The following is a 16,309-nucleotide window of genomic DNA, read 5'->3' on the forward strand; positions in this document are numbered from 1 at the left end:
GTGTAGCTACCATGTGTCACCATAGGTCACTATTACAGTACTATTCCTTATATTCCCTATGCTGTGCCTTTCATCCCTGTGAATGATTCATTCCATAACTGAAAGCTTGTACTTTCCAGTCTCTTTCACCCATTTCCCTTCTGCTGTCCCCACTGACAATCGCCAGTTTGTTCTTTGTATTTATGGGTCTGTTTCTGTTTTTGGCTTATTTGTTTCTTCATTTGTTTTTTTGTTTTTTTGTTTTTTTTTTGTGTGTTTTTTGGTTTTTTTTAGATTCCATATTGTAACTGAAATTATATGGTATTTGTCTTTCTCTGACTTATTTCACTTAGTAAAATATCCTTAGGGACCATCTATGTTGTCACAAATGGCAAGATTGCATCCTTTTTATGGTTCAGTAATATTCCATTGTGTGTATGTGTGTGTGTGTGTGCACACGCGTGTGCTACATCTTCTTTATCCATTCATGTAGCAATGGACACTTAGACTGCTTCTATATCTTGGCTATTATAAACAATGCTGCAGTGAACATAGGGGTGCTATATAATTTTAAATTAGGGCTTTTGTTTTCTTTGGGTAAATACTCAGTAGTGGAATTACAGTCTTGTATGGCATTTTTGCTTTTAACTTTTTGAGGAATCTCTGGAGTGTTTTCTACAGTGGTTGCACCATTTTTTTTTTCCCAACAGTGCGTGAGAGTTCCCTTTTCCCTATAATCTCAACAACACTTGTTATTTCTTGTCTTTTTGATTCTAGCCATTCTGACTGGTGTACAGTGATATCTCATTGTGCTTTTGAATCTGCATTTCCCTGATGATTAGTGATGTTGAACATCTTTTCATGTGTCTGTTGGACATTTGTATGTTTTCTTTGGAAAAATGTCTATTCAGGATCTCTAAGTCCTAATTCTTTTTGAAACCCTTTAGATGCATGATTCATAGGGTGGCTTCTGTTTTCCTGATGCATCACAACTGATTCAATACTGGTAAAGGGTAACTGTTGATTAGTCAATCAGAAATGTCTATGTAACTGCCTATTCAAATGTTAGAATAATCACATAGGATTTCAGGAAATTTAGTCAATTTCAGGAAATCAATGTTTAGAGGATTTTTTTCATAGTGTTTTCCAATTTGGGGCTGAGCAGTATAACCAAAAATAATGATGTTGGTCTTAGAGGCAAGTCTTTTCCCAGAGGTTGTCAGTACTACTTATGTCACCAAGATCTTTGCTATTATGTTACTTGGACATTGAAAAGAATAATTACTTAATAAAATATGCTACAGATGGTATGTCAAGTTCAGATAAATTAATAATATTGAATTGGTGAGCTTTTTTTAAAAAAAAATTTAAACGTTTATTTATTATTGAGAGACAAAGAGACATGGAGTGTGAGCAGGAGAGGGGTAGAGAGAGGGGGAGACACAGAATCTGAAGCAGGCTCCAGGCTCTGAGCTGTCAGCACAGAGCCCAATGCGGGGCTCGAACTCACAATCTGTGAGATCATGACCTGAGTTGACGTTGGTCGCCCAACCAACGGAGCCACCCAGGCACCCTGGTGAGCTTTTTTTCAAAGTTTATTTATTTTGAGAGAGAGAGAGCAAGTGGGTAAGGGCAGACAGAGAGAGAGAGAGAGAGAGAGAGAGAGAGAAAGATTCTCAAGGAGTCTCCATGCTGTCAGTGTGGAGCCTGATGCGGGGCTTGAATCCACAAACCATGAGATCATGACCTGAGCCTAAACCAAGAATCAGCTGCTTAAGTGACTGAGCCACACAGGTACCCTGAAGTGGTAAGCTTTCTTATTGGAAAAAGATCCCTTCTTGAAAATTGGTAGAGTATGAGGATGAAACTGAGATTAAAGAGCATAAACAAAATAAACAATTAAAAACAAACAAAACAACATTTAAAAAAACCCCAACAACTTCCTTCCCTACATCAGGGTATATAAACAAGTCCCCTGATGTCGCTCTTTTTATCTACTTTATTTCCCCATTCATTCACCTTCAGTCCAATGCGTATTTACCTTTGAACATTGTATATTATAATCCTTCAATAGTTTTGATTTTGGAAACCAGAATTCAGTGTATTGTGATCCTCTACAGGGCTAGGACCAGGCCACTTTTGTTTTCTTTGGAAACTAGAACAACATGCAGTTTAGTGTTCGAAAGTTTTCTTTGTGTTGATTTTGAGGGTTAGGTGTTGACTTGTCTTTTCTGTTGTGAACATATCTTGTTTCTACTCTATTTGTGTTGTGGAAAGTCAAGTATACACAAATGATGATCAGTTAAATCTAGGTCACATATCCTCTTACCCCAGGCCAAAGAAGAGTGGGCAGAACAATCAAGCTAGAATTTAGGCACTGATCTTTTAGTTTTTTCTTGAATAAGTAATGTATTTTCTGAACTTTCCAATCTGTAAACTATTATAAGGAATCACACAATTCATTTACATGTTAGCCAATCAGTGAGAATATATTGGGCACTTCTGATGTTCTAGCATTGTCATAATTGCATATTAGTTTCATTGTTAATAAGTAATATTTTTTTGGCTCTTACACAGAAAGATTCAATTCTTTCCCTAAAGGAGAGTCAAATTATATTGTTCTGAGTGAAATTAAAAACAGTTTTTAAATGTTTTATTTATTTTTGAGAGAGAGAGAGAGCAGAGTACGAGCAGGGGAGGGGCAGAGAGAGAGGGAGACACAGAATCAAGAAGCAGGTTCCAGGCTCTGAGCTGTTAGCACAGAGCCCAATGTGGGGCTTGAACTTGTGCGCTGTGAGATCATGACTTGAGCTAAAGTTGGATGCTTAACCAATTGAGCCACCCAGGCACCCCTGTTCTGAGTAAAAATTTTTTTAATGTTTTTTTAAATTTATTTTTGAGACAGAGAGAAAGCATGAGTAGGGGAGGGGCAGAGAGAGAGGGAGACACAGAATCCGAAGCAGGCTCCAGGCTCTGAGGTGTGAGCACAGAGCCCGACGCAGGGCTCGAACTCACGGATTGTGAGATCATGACCTGAGCTGAAGTCGGACACTCAACTGACTGAGCCACCCAGGCGCCCCTGAGTGAAATTTTAATACATATCAGGTCGTCATGAAATCTTGGATAGGTATGCTTTAATCTAGCATAGGGCAAAACAGGCTCAATATAGCACATCATATCATTCACCTTTACAAAAATATGTTTATTCTTGTTTTCAAGGATGGGCTGGAAGATTCTACAGTTTCAACAAGTGGGTGACATATAGTAGCTGAAATGCCACCAACATGAATACAAAAGAGATCTTTGCAAGGCCAGAAGTTAGTTGTTTGTTTAATTTTCCAAGCACAGAAACCATTTAGTTCTGAAAAGCAGCTATGGAGAAATTTGTTTAAAATGCAGTCTAGAAAGAAGATTGCAATTTTCCCAAGTTTTCAGTCAGCATGGAGAGGTTGTTAACAGGACTTGAATAATCAACATTTTTTTAGTAAATTCCAGGATTCGCAAGTCTCATAAATGGTGTCTAATTTGGAGTTGGAGGCTTGACAATGAATGATTTCTTGGTCTTTTTGTTCTGGTCATTACCAAACACCCTAGTGAGAAAAACAAAACACAACAAAACTTGTGTCTTTCTTATGGCTACCTATGGATTAGTTTTGAGCAGATTGAAGAAAAAGGAGACACTTATAAAACGGACAGTTTTATAGAAAGTGGTATTTTTAGAAGCATAATATTTCAGTAGTTTCAAATAATTAATTACTTTAATTTTGGGGTTGGTTTGGATGGAGAAATGAGCAAAAATAAATTTTAAAAGTGGAGTTTAAATAGACTTCCACTTATAAAAATTGAATTTTTTCCCTCACTTTAGATTAATCCATCTGTTGCATAAGGTAACACAAACATATGCCATCACTAGCTGATACGATTACTAGTGCATATATAGTATATATGCTATTTCTGGTTTGTTTGCAAATACATGTTGCTAATTACATAGCAAAAGAGTCTTAGAACATAGGTCTGGGAAAAGTGGAAGTACTGAGATTGAATCAGTTCAGAATTCATGTGTTATTAAGAATATATCATGTCAAAAATATAAAGGTCAGTGCATATTCTGGATGACTGGGTTTTTAAGTAGAGTGTCAGCATGATGGCATATTCAGACATATGTCCCTGGTAGTTCACTATGCTATTCTACGGCATGTCAGATCAGTCAGGACGCTCATGGTCAGATGATTCAGAGGAGATATAAAACCAAACTTTATTATTGATTTTTAGTACACACATAGTAAAGTGGATAAAGCACAATAATCTTAAGTGTCAGCTCAAGGAACATGTCCAAATAATTACTACTTAGGTGAAGATATCATATGTTTATTGGTGCAGAGCTTTCTTCATATCACTTCTCAATCAAATCTCAACCTGCTTACCATAACCACTACTCTGCTTTCTGTTATTGTCAGTTTTGCCTGTTTATTCATTTGTTCTTTTTTCTTTTTAAGTTTATTTAGAGAGAGAGAGAGAGGAGTGAGCGAGAGCAGGAGAGAGGCAGAGAGAGAGAGAGGGAGAGAGAGAATCCCAAGCAGGCTCCTTGCTGAGAGCATGGAGCATGATGTGGGGCTGTAACTCACTATGAGATCCTGACCTGAACTGAAACCAAGAGTTGGACACTTAACCAACTCAGGCACCCCCTTGTGTTTTGTTTTGTTTTGTTTTGTTTTGTTTTGTTTTGTTTTGGTTTTAACTGCTAGTAGTCTTCCATTGTATTAACTGTCACAGTTTATGTATCCATTCTCCTATTGATGGATATTTTGGGTGTTTCCATTTAGAGGATATTATGAAAAAAAGCTGTTATGGAAATTCTTGAACATATCATGTGGTGGAATCAAAGATTTTACATCTCAGTCATGCTTACTTAGGTAAAATGTTTATAATTATTCCTTTTTATAAGTAAACCCAGGGTGCCCACTCAATTGTAAGCCATGCATCTTCCTCCAGAGCAGGGCGGTTCTATCCCTGAACCTGTGCTTAGTTTATCAAGGATGTCAGTGGTACAGCTCCAGAGAGAAAAATTCACATTGTAGCCTGAGCTCAGGGGCATATAGAATAGTGCAATGAGACCAGCCTGATAACATTACTCTTGGCCACAAGGATAGAGGAACTGACAACTTTCTAGGTCCAGATTCACTGTTACTATGAGTAACTTGGTTAATCTATGCTACACACAATTGTTACTTATGAATATAGGATAATAATAATTTACAAGGACTTAAAATATGCCTTGTATATTTTGCTACACAGTTGTTAAATTTTAGCAATGTACTATTTTTTCATTCCCCTGTTTTTTGAAAATTGGCATTTCAGAAAGAAACCCTAAGTAACATTCATGACTATTTTCAAGAATCTTTCCACCAGGTGTTTTCTTTATTCATATGGTTGCTCTATGTATTTAGATAGTCACGTATCAAAAAAACATCCCTCAAGGCCTCTTGTAAACTGTAAAGTATGTTGAAAATAGACTCACCTGCTTGTGAATTGCAAAGACATGTTAAGTCTTCTTTATAATTTGTTGCTCTTGCTCACCTACTGGGTTTTACATACAGATAAGAGGCCATCTATTCATTATGCCCATAATGTTTTTTAAAATAATATTTTAAGAGCTGGGAAATGTTCCCTAGAAAATGGTTAAAAAACAAGTGCCTTATAGACAGACAAGGTAGATTCTGTCCCAGCATGGTAAATGGTGATAATGACTCAAATTTTCTCACAACTGGAGCAGGAATAGAAGAGGTGAAGCTCAATATTAGCATGTCTTTTTGGGGACAGGTCATGGTGGAATAAAATTCTGTGTCTTTCATAGACATTCATACATAGTTCATCTTCATTTTAAAATAAATTTGGTGGTCTTTGCATTTAGTCGATCAAGATTATCTGGTTATAACTGATAGAAATATATTTAAAATAGCTTACACATAATAGGAGTATCAATAATAATAAATTTAAGAATATTTTTTTAGACCTTCCCTCCATAGGTCTTCTATCCCACCATCTTTGGGACTTGAAAGGGGGCCTGAGGTACTCCCCCCTTTTTACCTTTCAATACTTATAGCTTCAACACCAATATTTGTGTTGAGTCCAGTAGGAGTAATCTCACTGTACTCTCTGTCCTTGTTTATTTTGATTCTCCTAAGAAGCCCAGCCTCCCAAGTCATCCCCCACCTCCCACCCTGTACCCTGTAATGCCTGTAGGTTCTGTGTACCTACTATTTTTTATTAATTCAATTTATTTAAACTAAAAAGAAAAAAACAGTTCACTCCCAATTTCTCCCACTCCTCACCTCTGGTAAGAACCAACCTGTGCTCCGCATCTATGAGCTTAAATTATTGATCTACACAGTTGCGAAGTCCAGGAATGTGTCTGGCTGTAGGCACGGATTCAGGCATGACATCAGCAGTATCACTTTCACTCCATCACTTGGAGGTGTTGGACAGGGGATGCCCAGGAGTCCAATAATCTCGCCTATTCATTTAGCAGTGCTGGCATTTTTCATAAGCCAAGATACTAAGATGGAATTTGTGGTGCACGCTGTTTGTTAGGGATCAGCACTTGTGAAAGGAAGAGTGGGGGGAAAAGATTGGGTAGAGGGAGAAGTCAAACTGAAATTCGGTTCTAATGAACCTCAACCAACCTGGTGAAATTTGGAATGAGTATTGCCTTTCAAAGTTGTCTCTAATCAGGCCCCAAAGGCCAGAACTTTATACCCCCCATCTCACTCATCACTGGATACATGCTGCCTTGGGAACTGTGTGACCTCTGTCAAGGTGGCTATCTGCGGCTGGAGTGCTGTATCAAACTCTGAGGGAGCTCACAGGTGGAGGCTGTCTACTGAGTGCACTTTGTGCAGTTAGTTGGGCAGAATGTTTTGTCCTCATTTGGGATCTTCTTGTCTCTCACAGTCTGCCTATTGTGCTGCTCAGATCTACTTTAAACTGCATTTGGGAGAGCATTTAGTGGGAAGAGCTACACACAGGTCCTGCCATTGAAGTTGGTCTTGGGGCCATAACTGATATTTACCTCTCCTTCCTCCAGTATCCATCCTAGATTCTTCTTAATCTCAGCTACCATCTGTGCTTGTCTTAGTGGCCTTCTTTTAGTCATGACTTGAAGCCTCAATCCAAGGCAGTGTGGGTCCTGGGTTGCCATGCTGTTTCTAGTCAAACTGTGATTCATGCCTGACAAAGCCTCAGCCAACCCTATTGTGAACTAGCAAACATAGTTTGTCAGTTCCCTCCTTCTAGCTAAAATGAATGAGTCTTTATAATCCTACCTTGCTCAGTCACTGGAATACAGGCTGCTTGGGAAGTTCGTAGCCTCAGATGGAAGTGAGTTTAAAAACTTAGGTAAAAACTGAAAAAACTGGTAACTGAAGGACATTTGTTGACCATAGTCTTAGCCCTGGATCTCAGCAGGATCTGAGCAGTGCATTTTTAGGTCTGCCATTGCAAATCCAATAGAAATAGGCAGTCCTTTCCTAAAGCTATGGCAATCAGAACAGTCTAGCATGAGTGAGGGAGTATTGGCTCTGATTGGCCTGCTTGTTAAACTTGCCAATCCCTCACCAATCACTGTGGTCAGGAGTACAGGCTTGCCCCACTGACTACCACTGTAGTCACGAAGAGGAGTGGTTATCCCATTTGGCATGTCATGATTCCACATACTGGATGGGATTGGAAACTTATCTTTTAGTTGTCGTACTAAAGGAGGGGGGAATGCTGGGCAGCCAAACATAGCTGATGTCCACTACTTATAGGAATCAGAATATTAGAGGCAGCTATGAAACATCTGGAAAGTGAGCTAGTATTAAAGTCAAAGGCTCTAAGAGGTCCTGAGATCAACATTTTTAGTTCTCACAGTAGAGACTTGCAGATGAGAACAAAAGGAGGAAAAAGCACTTAAAAAAAAGTGTAGAGACAGTAGTGGCAGTAGTGAAAACTGCCCACCCCTTCAGCCTCATCTAGAGATGTACTCTCGCTGTGTGCTGATGAAAAATAGAACAGAAGGCCACAGCAATAAAGTCTTTTGCTTAGTGGGAAGTCTCCCAGAATTTCATTTGATGTGTATTTTTCTTATGTAGAATCATTGTCAGAGTTTCATGTAGGAAAATAGAAACTTTTCCATTGCCCCAGGTTGAGTGGGAAGGAGAGGGAGAAATACCCTGGCTTGCTCTGCTGATTTCCCAGCTATTCCAGTGCTTTTGAATAGTGTTGCTGACCCACAGGCCAGCTGATTGTAATCAATCCCCTAGCAGAGGCTGGAAAAAACAAGGCATATATGGGAGGGCAAGGTCCAGGAACATCACTTGCAGCCAGGATGAAAATGCTATCATCCTTAGACTAACTAGCTGACTTAAATTAAAGGTGAAGCAAATGGAAGGTAGTTCAGAGACTGACATAGAGATTTCTACTTTCTTTTAGTGTTTATTTTTGAAACAATGTGAGAGACAGAGTGCAAGCAGTGGAGGGGCAGACGGAGGGAGACACAGAATCTGAAGTGGGCTCCAGGCTCTGAGCTGTCAGCCCAGAGCCTGACACGGGACTCGAACTCACAAACTGTGAGATCATGACCTGAGCCAAAGTCGGACACTCAACTGACTGAGCCACTCAGGCGCCCCAAGATTTCTCCTTTCTTAAGTAATCCTTATCCTTCACAGTCCCCAAGACCTGTAAATTAGTAGTAATAGTTATTTCTCCAAGTCTCTTATCTGTGACACAGTAAGACTCTTTTTACTTTTCACATGATTTGTAATTGGGAAACCAGCTATGCATTAGTGATCTTGACTTCTTTATCTCATAGGGACTGGGGAAAGCAAGCACTGAAGCAGTTTGGGAGTACAGTAAAGCACAAGAAAAATTTACAGCTTGAGGTGTTATTACCTTTTCTAATACTGTGGTTTATTGAAGAGCAGCTGCTGTTTATCTGGAAACAATTGCTACAGCCTGGGCTTATTTGTTTCTTAGAAACTGCATGTATGTAACTGTCTGTGAAATTACAACATATAAAAGGCCAGATAAAGATAAAGCTCATTATAGCTGAATTACATGAGAAACAGTTGACCATTCTTTCTATCTGAACACAGAACCCTATTGGCCATTTAGGATCAAATAGGTCCCTGTATATAGCAATAGCCAGAGAGGTTCTTTGGTTCAGGACATTATGAAAAAATTAAAGGTATTTGTTGAGATAACTTAAAGTTATGCTCTATAATGGAAGTTGTATATAGTTTTCTCTATATATTTACATATGATTGGTCTTGATTCCAGTTGCCAATTTCTGTTCTGTAAGTAACTACAGCTACCTCCAAATCATGTGAGCTAGGTCTATTTGGATCTTCTTTAAAGTATTTATCATTATTCTGCGTAATTATGGAGTTTTCATTTCTTTCAACAAGAAAGCTATTACTTAGATTGTTTTAATTACTGTTACTTCATTGGCAATTCTTTACATATAGTAGAATACATTGATTTTTGAATGTTGAACCAACCTTGCATTTTTGGGATGAACACCATCTGGTCATAAAATATTTAAAAAGTATATTTCTGGGGCGCCTGGGTGGCTCAGTTGGTTGAGCGTCCGACTTCGGCTGAGGTCATGATCTCGCGGTCCGTGAATTCGAGCCCCGCGTCGGGCTCTGGGCTGATGGCCCGGAGCCTGGAGCCTGCTTCCGATTCTGTGTCTCCCTCTCTCTCTGCCCCTCCCCCGTTCATGCTCTGTCTCTCTCTGTCTCAAAAATAAATAAACGTTAAAAAAAAATTAAAAAAAATAAAAAGTATATTTCTGGATTTGATTTGCTAATATTTTGCTGAAGATTTTTGTATTTATGTTAAGGAAGGATATTTATGTATAGTGTATAATTGTTTTGTCCTATAAAGTCTTTGTCACATTTCTATAAAAGGGTTGCCATATTCAGCTTTGCTCTTCCTTTCTCTGCCATTATTAGGAAGGTGTTCTTGGTCAGAGAGCTAGGCACAAGTGCGATTCAGCTTGTGGTTTTACTCTATTTCATAAATTGTACTATTTTTCTGTCTTTTGTCTAGTGTCTGAAAAACATTTACCTCATTTATTTGTTCTACTTCTGTAGTTCAATGGTGTGGGGGCTAGTCTGGAATAGGTTACTCAGTCACAGCAGACAGTGAATGGCCTTCTGGAGTATTCTGATATATGATCGGTTGTCATTCCTTTTCAAAAACATGTAGGATCTTGTTACACATTTACTATGTCAGATTTATTACTTGGATTGTATTCATTTATTTATTCACTTAAAGTATAATAAGTCAAGGGCTGGTTATGTGCTACCATCAATATCAAATACTGAATATAGGGTGAAGAGTGAAGGAAGCGTTATATGTGACTTCATGTGGTCTAGTTATACTTTAGGACTGGCTTATGACATTAAAAATCAACTTTATATTTTACCGGATTTAATTGCATTTATAGATTGATTTGGGGAATGTATCTTTGCAATATTTCTTCTTCCATTCCACAGAATTTCAAATTGCCTTTCTCTCCTTGAAAAAAAGCTTTATAAATTCTGTCTCTTCTTAAATATGGTGCTTGCATACTTCTTATTTACTTAACTCTAGACATTTTAAGGGCTTTATTGCTGTTGTCAATGTGTTATTCCCCCTCCCCCCCCCCCGCCCCCTCCATTATACTCTGGTGGTTATTACTGGTATAAAGGAAAGCTATTGCTTTTTGTTATGAGTCACTTGTAATCTCTCTGTGAACTCCTAATAGTTTGTTTCTTTGGGGTTTGCCAGGTAGAGCTTATTGGATCTTTCTTTTTATGAAATATGCCCTGCAAAATACGGGTTATCATTGTGAATTGATATAGTGTCTGTGTTTATCTAATGTGAGCAGATCGTTTATGCATTTTCTCTGCAGGGATTGGTATTCAATGTATTGTGGCCATAGGGCATTTAAAACTCTTTTGGAAAGATCAGCTACTTCCTGCTTAAAGTCAGAGTTGAAAATAGAATTCCCATCTATGCAGCATTGTATCTTATTCTGTGAAATACCATTAAACATCCTCCTGGCAATAGTCCCTTAGGACAGGCCTGTGTAACCATGTAAAGCTTTGTGGTGTTCAGATTACATAATTTTCATTTGGTGTGAGACTGTAAGGAGAAGCCACCCATAACCCAAAATGTATGTATTTTGGGGGCGCCTGGGTAGCTCAGTTGGAAGCATCCAACTTTGACTCAGGTCATGATCTCACTTTTCAGGAGTTCAAGCCTCACGTCAGGCTTGCTGCTGTCAGCACGAACCCGCTTCAGATCCTCTGTCCCCCTCTGTCTCTGCCCCTCCTCCACTTACTCTCTCTCTCAAAAATAAACATTAAAAAATATGTATTTTGTATGTCCACTTGTAAACTGAAGCTAGTCTTTACTAACATGTATTTTAAAATCTGAAATATTTGATGTAAATATTATGTCCAATCATACTTTTTCAAATCACCATTAATAATAATATAGTTGAAACCATCAGTAAGTAATTGGATGAAAAATCATTATGGTGTACTATTCCATGACCTCAAGACACTGTTTTCTTTTTTTTAAATTTATTTTTATATATTACATTCTTTTTATTTTAATATTTTTTACTTTTTAACATTATAGTTTACATATATTAGTTTCAGATGTATGACATAATAATTCAATATTTGTATATATTGTGGAATGATCACCATAGTAAGTCTAGTTATCATCTGTCAACATGTAGAGTTTCAAAATTTTTTTTCTTTTTTTAAAGTTCATTTATTTATTTTGAGAGAGAACACAGAAGGGGCAGAGAGAGGGAGAGAGAGAGAGAGAGAGAATCCCAATCTGTCAGTGTGGAGCCCAACATGGGGCTCGAACTCATGAACTGTGAGATCATAACCTGAGCCAAAATCAAATACTTAACCAACTGGGCCACCCAAGCACCCTGCAATTTTTTCTTTTCTTAAGAGAACTTTCAAGGTCTACTTTCTTAGCAACTTTCAAATATACAAGACAATGTTATTGAGTATAGTGACCACTGTATACATTGAACCTCTATGACTTATTTAAGTGGAAATTTTTACTTCTTGATTCCCTTCACCCATTTTGGGTACCCCCTTGACCCTCTCCCATCTGGCAACTGTTCTCTGTATCTCTGAGCTTTGTTTCATTTTGTTTTGTTTGTTTACTTATTTTATTGTTGTTGTTTTAATTTTTTTGAAGATTTTCCATGTAAGTGAAATCATATAGTATTTCTCTTACTATATTTGTCTTTCTCTGTCTGACTTATTTTACTTAGTATGATACCCTCCAGGTATGTGTTGTGATAAAAGGCAAGATTTCATTCTTTTTATGGGTGAATAGTATTCTGTTGTGTGTGTGTGTGTGTGTGTGTGTGTGTACTGCATCTTCTTTATCTATTCATCCATTTCTGGAGGCTTAGGTTGTTTCCATATTATTTTTCACTTTATAGAGAAAGAAAGAGGAGGGGAAGGAGGGAAGGGAGAGAGAGAGAAAGAGAGAATCCCAAGCAGGCTCCATGCCCAGTGCAGAGCCTAATGTGGGGCTTTATCCCGTGAACTGTGACATCATGACCTGGGCTGAAATGACGAGTCAGACGCTCAACTGATGAGCCACCCAGGTGCCCCAGGTTGTTTTCATACCTTTACTGTTGTAAATAATACCCCAAAGAACATAGGGTTGTATATATCTTTTTGAATTAGTTTTTTTTTCTTTTCCTCAGATAAATATCCAGAAGTGGAATTGTTGGATCATATGATTTCTATTTTTAATATTTTGAGGAACCTCTGTAATGTTTTCCACAGCAGCTTTATAAATTTTATTCCCGCCAGCAGTGCACAAAGGTTGCCTTTGGTCCACATCCTCACAACACTTATTTCTTGTCTTTTTGATAATAACCATTTTGACAGGTGTGAGGTGATATCTCATTGTGGTTTTGATTTCTGTCTCTCTGATGATGAGTGATATTGAGTGTCTTTTCATGTGCCTCTTGGCTATTTGTATGTCTTCTTTGAAAAATGTCTATTCAGATTCCCTGTCCATTTTTAAATCAGAGTGGTTTGTGTTATTGTAATTGAGTTGCAGGAGTTCTTGGTATATTTTGTATATTAATTGCTAATCAGACATATGCTTTGCAGATATCTTTCCCATTTAGTAGGTATCCTTTTCATTTATTTAGCGGTTTTCTTCACCTTGCAGAAGCTTTTTAGTGTAATGTAGTGCCGTTTGTTTATTTTTGTGTTTCTTGCCTTTACTTTTGGAGTCAGGTACAAAAATAATTGCAAAGACCAATGTCAGGAGCTTATTGCTTACATTTTCCTAGAAGTTTTATGGTTTCAGGTCTTACATTCAAATCTTAAATACATTTTGAGTTAATTTTTGTATATGGTGTAAGATAGTGGTTCAGTTTCATTCTTTTGCATGCAGCTATCCACTTCTCCCAACACCATTTATTGAAGGGACTGTTCTTTTGACATTGTATTTCTTTTTCACAAGTTAATTCACCATATATGCATGGGTTTATTTCTGAGCTCTCTGTTATGTTCCATTTATCTATATGTCTGTTTTTATGACAATATATACTCTTATGATTAGTGTAGCTCTGTAATTTGAAATCTGGGATTGTGATACCTCTAGCTTTGTTCTTTCTCAAGATTGCTGTTGGCTATTCAGAATCCTTTGTGGTTCCATATACATTTTAGGACTGTTTTATTTCTTTGAAACAATCATTGGAATTTTGATAGGGATTGCACTTAATTTGTGGATTGCTCAGAATAATATGGACATTTAATGATATTTTAATGATGAAGATATTAATTCTTCCAATACTTGAGCAAAGAATATATTTACATTTAGTTATGTCTTTTTCTTTTTTAAAGTTTATTTATTTATTTTGAGAGAGAGAGAGTGCACATGAGAAGGAGAGGGGCAGAGAGAGAGGGAGAGAGAATCCCAAAATCCCAAGTAGGCTCCATGCTGTCATTGTGGAGCCCATCATGGGGCTTCATCCCAATAACTGTGAGCCAAAATCAAAAGTCAGATGCTTAACCGACTGAGCCACCCAGGCTATTTGTATCTTTTTCAATTGCTTTCATCTGTGTATCATAGTTTTCAAAGTATAGGTTTTTTACTTCCTTGGTTAAATTTATTTCTAGTTGTTTTATTCTTTTCAATGCAATTGTAAATGGGATTGTTTTCTTAATTTATTTTTCTGATAGTTTGTTGGTAGTATATAAAAATAAAACAAATTTTTGTATATTGATTTTATATCCTGCGATGTTACTGAATTTGTTTATTTTTTGCTACTAATTCTGAAAGTTTTTTGATAGAATCTTCAGGGTTTTCTGTGTATAAAATCATGTCATCTTCAAGTCGTGATAGTTTTACTTCCAATTTGTATGTCTTTTATTTATTTATCCTGCCTAATTGCTCTGGCTAGGTATTCCAATAGTGTGTTGAGTAAAAGAGAGTGGATATCCTTGTCTTCTTCCTGATCTTAGAGGAAGAATTTTCAGCTTTCACCATTGAGTATAAATAAAATCTTACCAAATATGGCCTTTATTGAGGTACGTTCTGTCTGTAGCCACTTTGTTGAGAGTTTTTATTATAAATGAACGTTGAATTTTGTCAAATGCATTTTTTACGTTTATTGATATGATTATATGATTTTTATCTTTCATTTTGTTCATGTGGTGTGTCACATGGATTGATTTGTAGATGTTGCACCATCCTAGGATTTCTGAAATAAATCCCACATGATTATGGTATATGATACTTTTACTGTATTGTTGAATTTCATTTGCTAATATTTTATTGAGGATTTTTGCATCTGTGGTCATCAGGGATACTGGCCTGTAATTTCTTTTTTTCTTTTTGTTTTCTTTCTTTTTTCCTTTTTCTTTCTTTCTGTGTGTGTGTGTGAGAGAGAGAGAGAGAGAGAGATCGAGAGAGAGAGAGAGAGAGAGATCTTTGCCTGGTTTTGGTGTCAGGATGATTCTGCCTCATAAAATGAGATTAGAAGTATTCTCTCTTACTTATTTTTTGGGGGGGTTGTGGGGGGAAGTTTGAAAAGGGTAGGTATTAAATCTTTGAATGTTTGTTAGCATTGACGAGTGAAGCCGTATGGTACTGGACTTTTGTTTTGGAAAGATTTTGAATACTGATTCATTTTCCTTACTAGTAACTGGTCGGAATGTTTTCTATTTTTGCATGATTCAATTTTGGAATATTGTATGTTTCTAGGAAATTATGCATTTTTTTCTGGGTTTTCCAATATTTTGGCATATATTGGTTCATATAATCTATTATGATCCTTTGTACTCTATAGTATCAGTTTTAACTTCTCTTTTAAAACTGATTTTATTTGAGCTTTTTCTTAGTCTAGCTAAGGATTTGTCAGTTTTGTTTATCTTTTCAAAAAAATGTTTCATTGATCCTTTCTACTTTTTTAAAATCTCTATTTCATTTATTTCAGCTCTGATCTTAATTATTTCTTTGATTCTACTACCTTCAGGCTTCATTTGTTCTCTTTTCTAGTTCATTTAGGTGGAAAGTTAGACTGTTTATTTGAGATTTGTCTTACTTCTTGAGATAGGGCTCTATCACTACAAACTTCCTTTTTAGAATGCTTTGGCAGCATCCCATAGATTTTGATATGTTGTATTTCCATTTCATTTGTCTCAGGTTGTTTTTTGATTTCCCCTTAGATTTCTTTGTTGATGCACTGGTGGTTTTGTATCATATTGTTTAATCTTTACATATTTGTGATTTTCCCACTTTTATTCCTATAATTGATTTCTAGTTTTATGCCATTGTGATCAGAAAAGATGCTTGATATAATTTCATTGTTCTTAAATTTATTGAGTCTTGCTTTGTGGCCAAACATAGGATTTATCTTAGAGAATGTTCTGTGTACACTTGAGAAGAATGTGTATTCTGCTGCCTTTTGGATGGGATGTTATGTATATGTCTATTAAATCCTGGTGGTCTGAAGTGTCATCTAAGGCTTATGTTTCCTTATTGATCTTCTGTTGGGATGACCTATCCACTTAGTAAGTGGGATATTGATGTACCCTACTATTACTATATTGCTGCCAATTTCACCCTTTAAGGCTGTTAATATTTGCTTTATATATTTAGGTGATTCTATGTTGAGTGCATAGAGATTTACAAATACTATATCATCTTGTTGGACTGACTGTTTATCAATATGTAATATTCACCTTTCTCTCTTGTTACTGTCTTTGTTTTAAATTTTGTTCTCTGATATAATTATAGC

The sequence above is a fragment of the Panthera tigris genome, chromosome C2, assembly GCF_018350195.1.
Source record: "Panthera tigris isolate Pti1 chromosome C2, P.tigris_Pti1_mat1.1, whole genome shotgun sequence".
NCBI classification, from domain to species: Eukaryota; Metazoa; Chordata; class Mammalia; order Carnivora; family Felidae; genus Panthera; species Panthera tigris.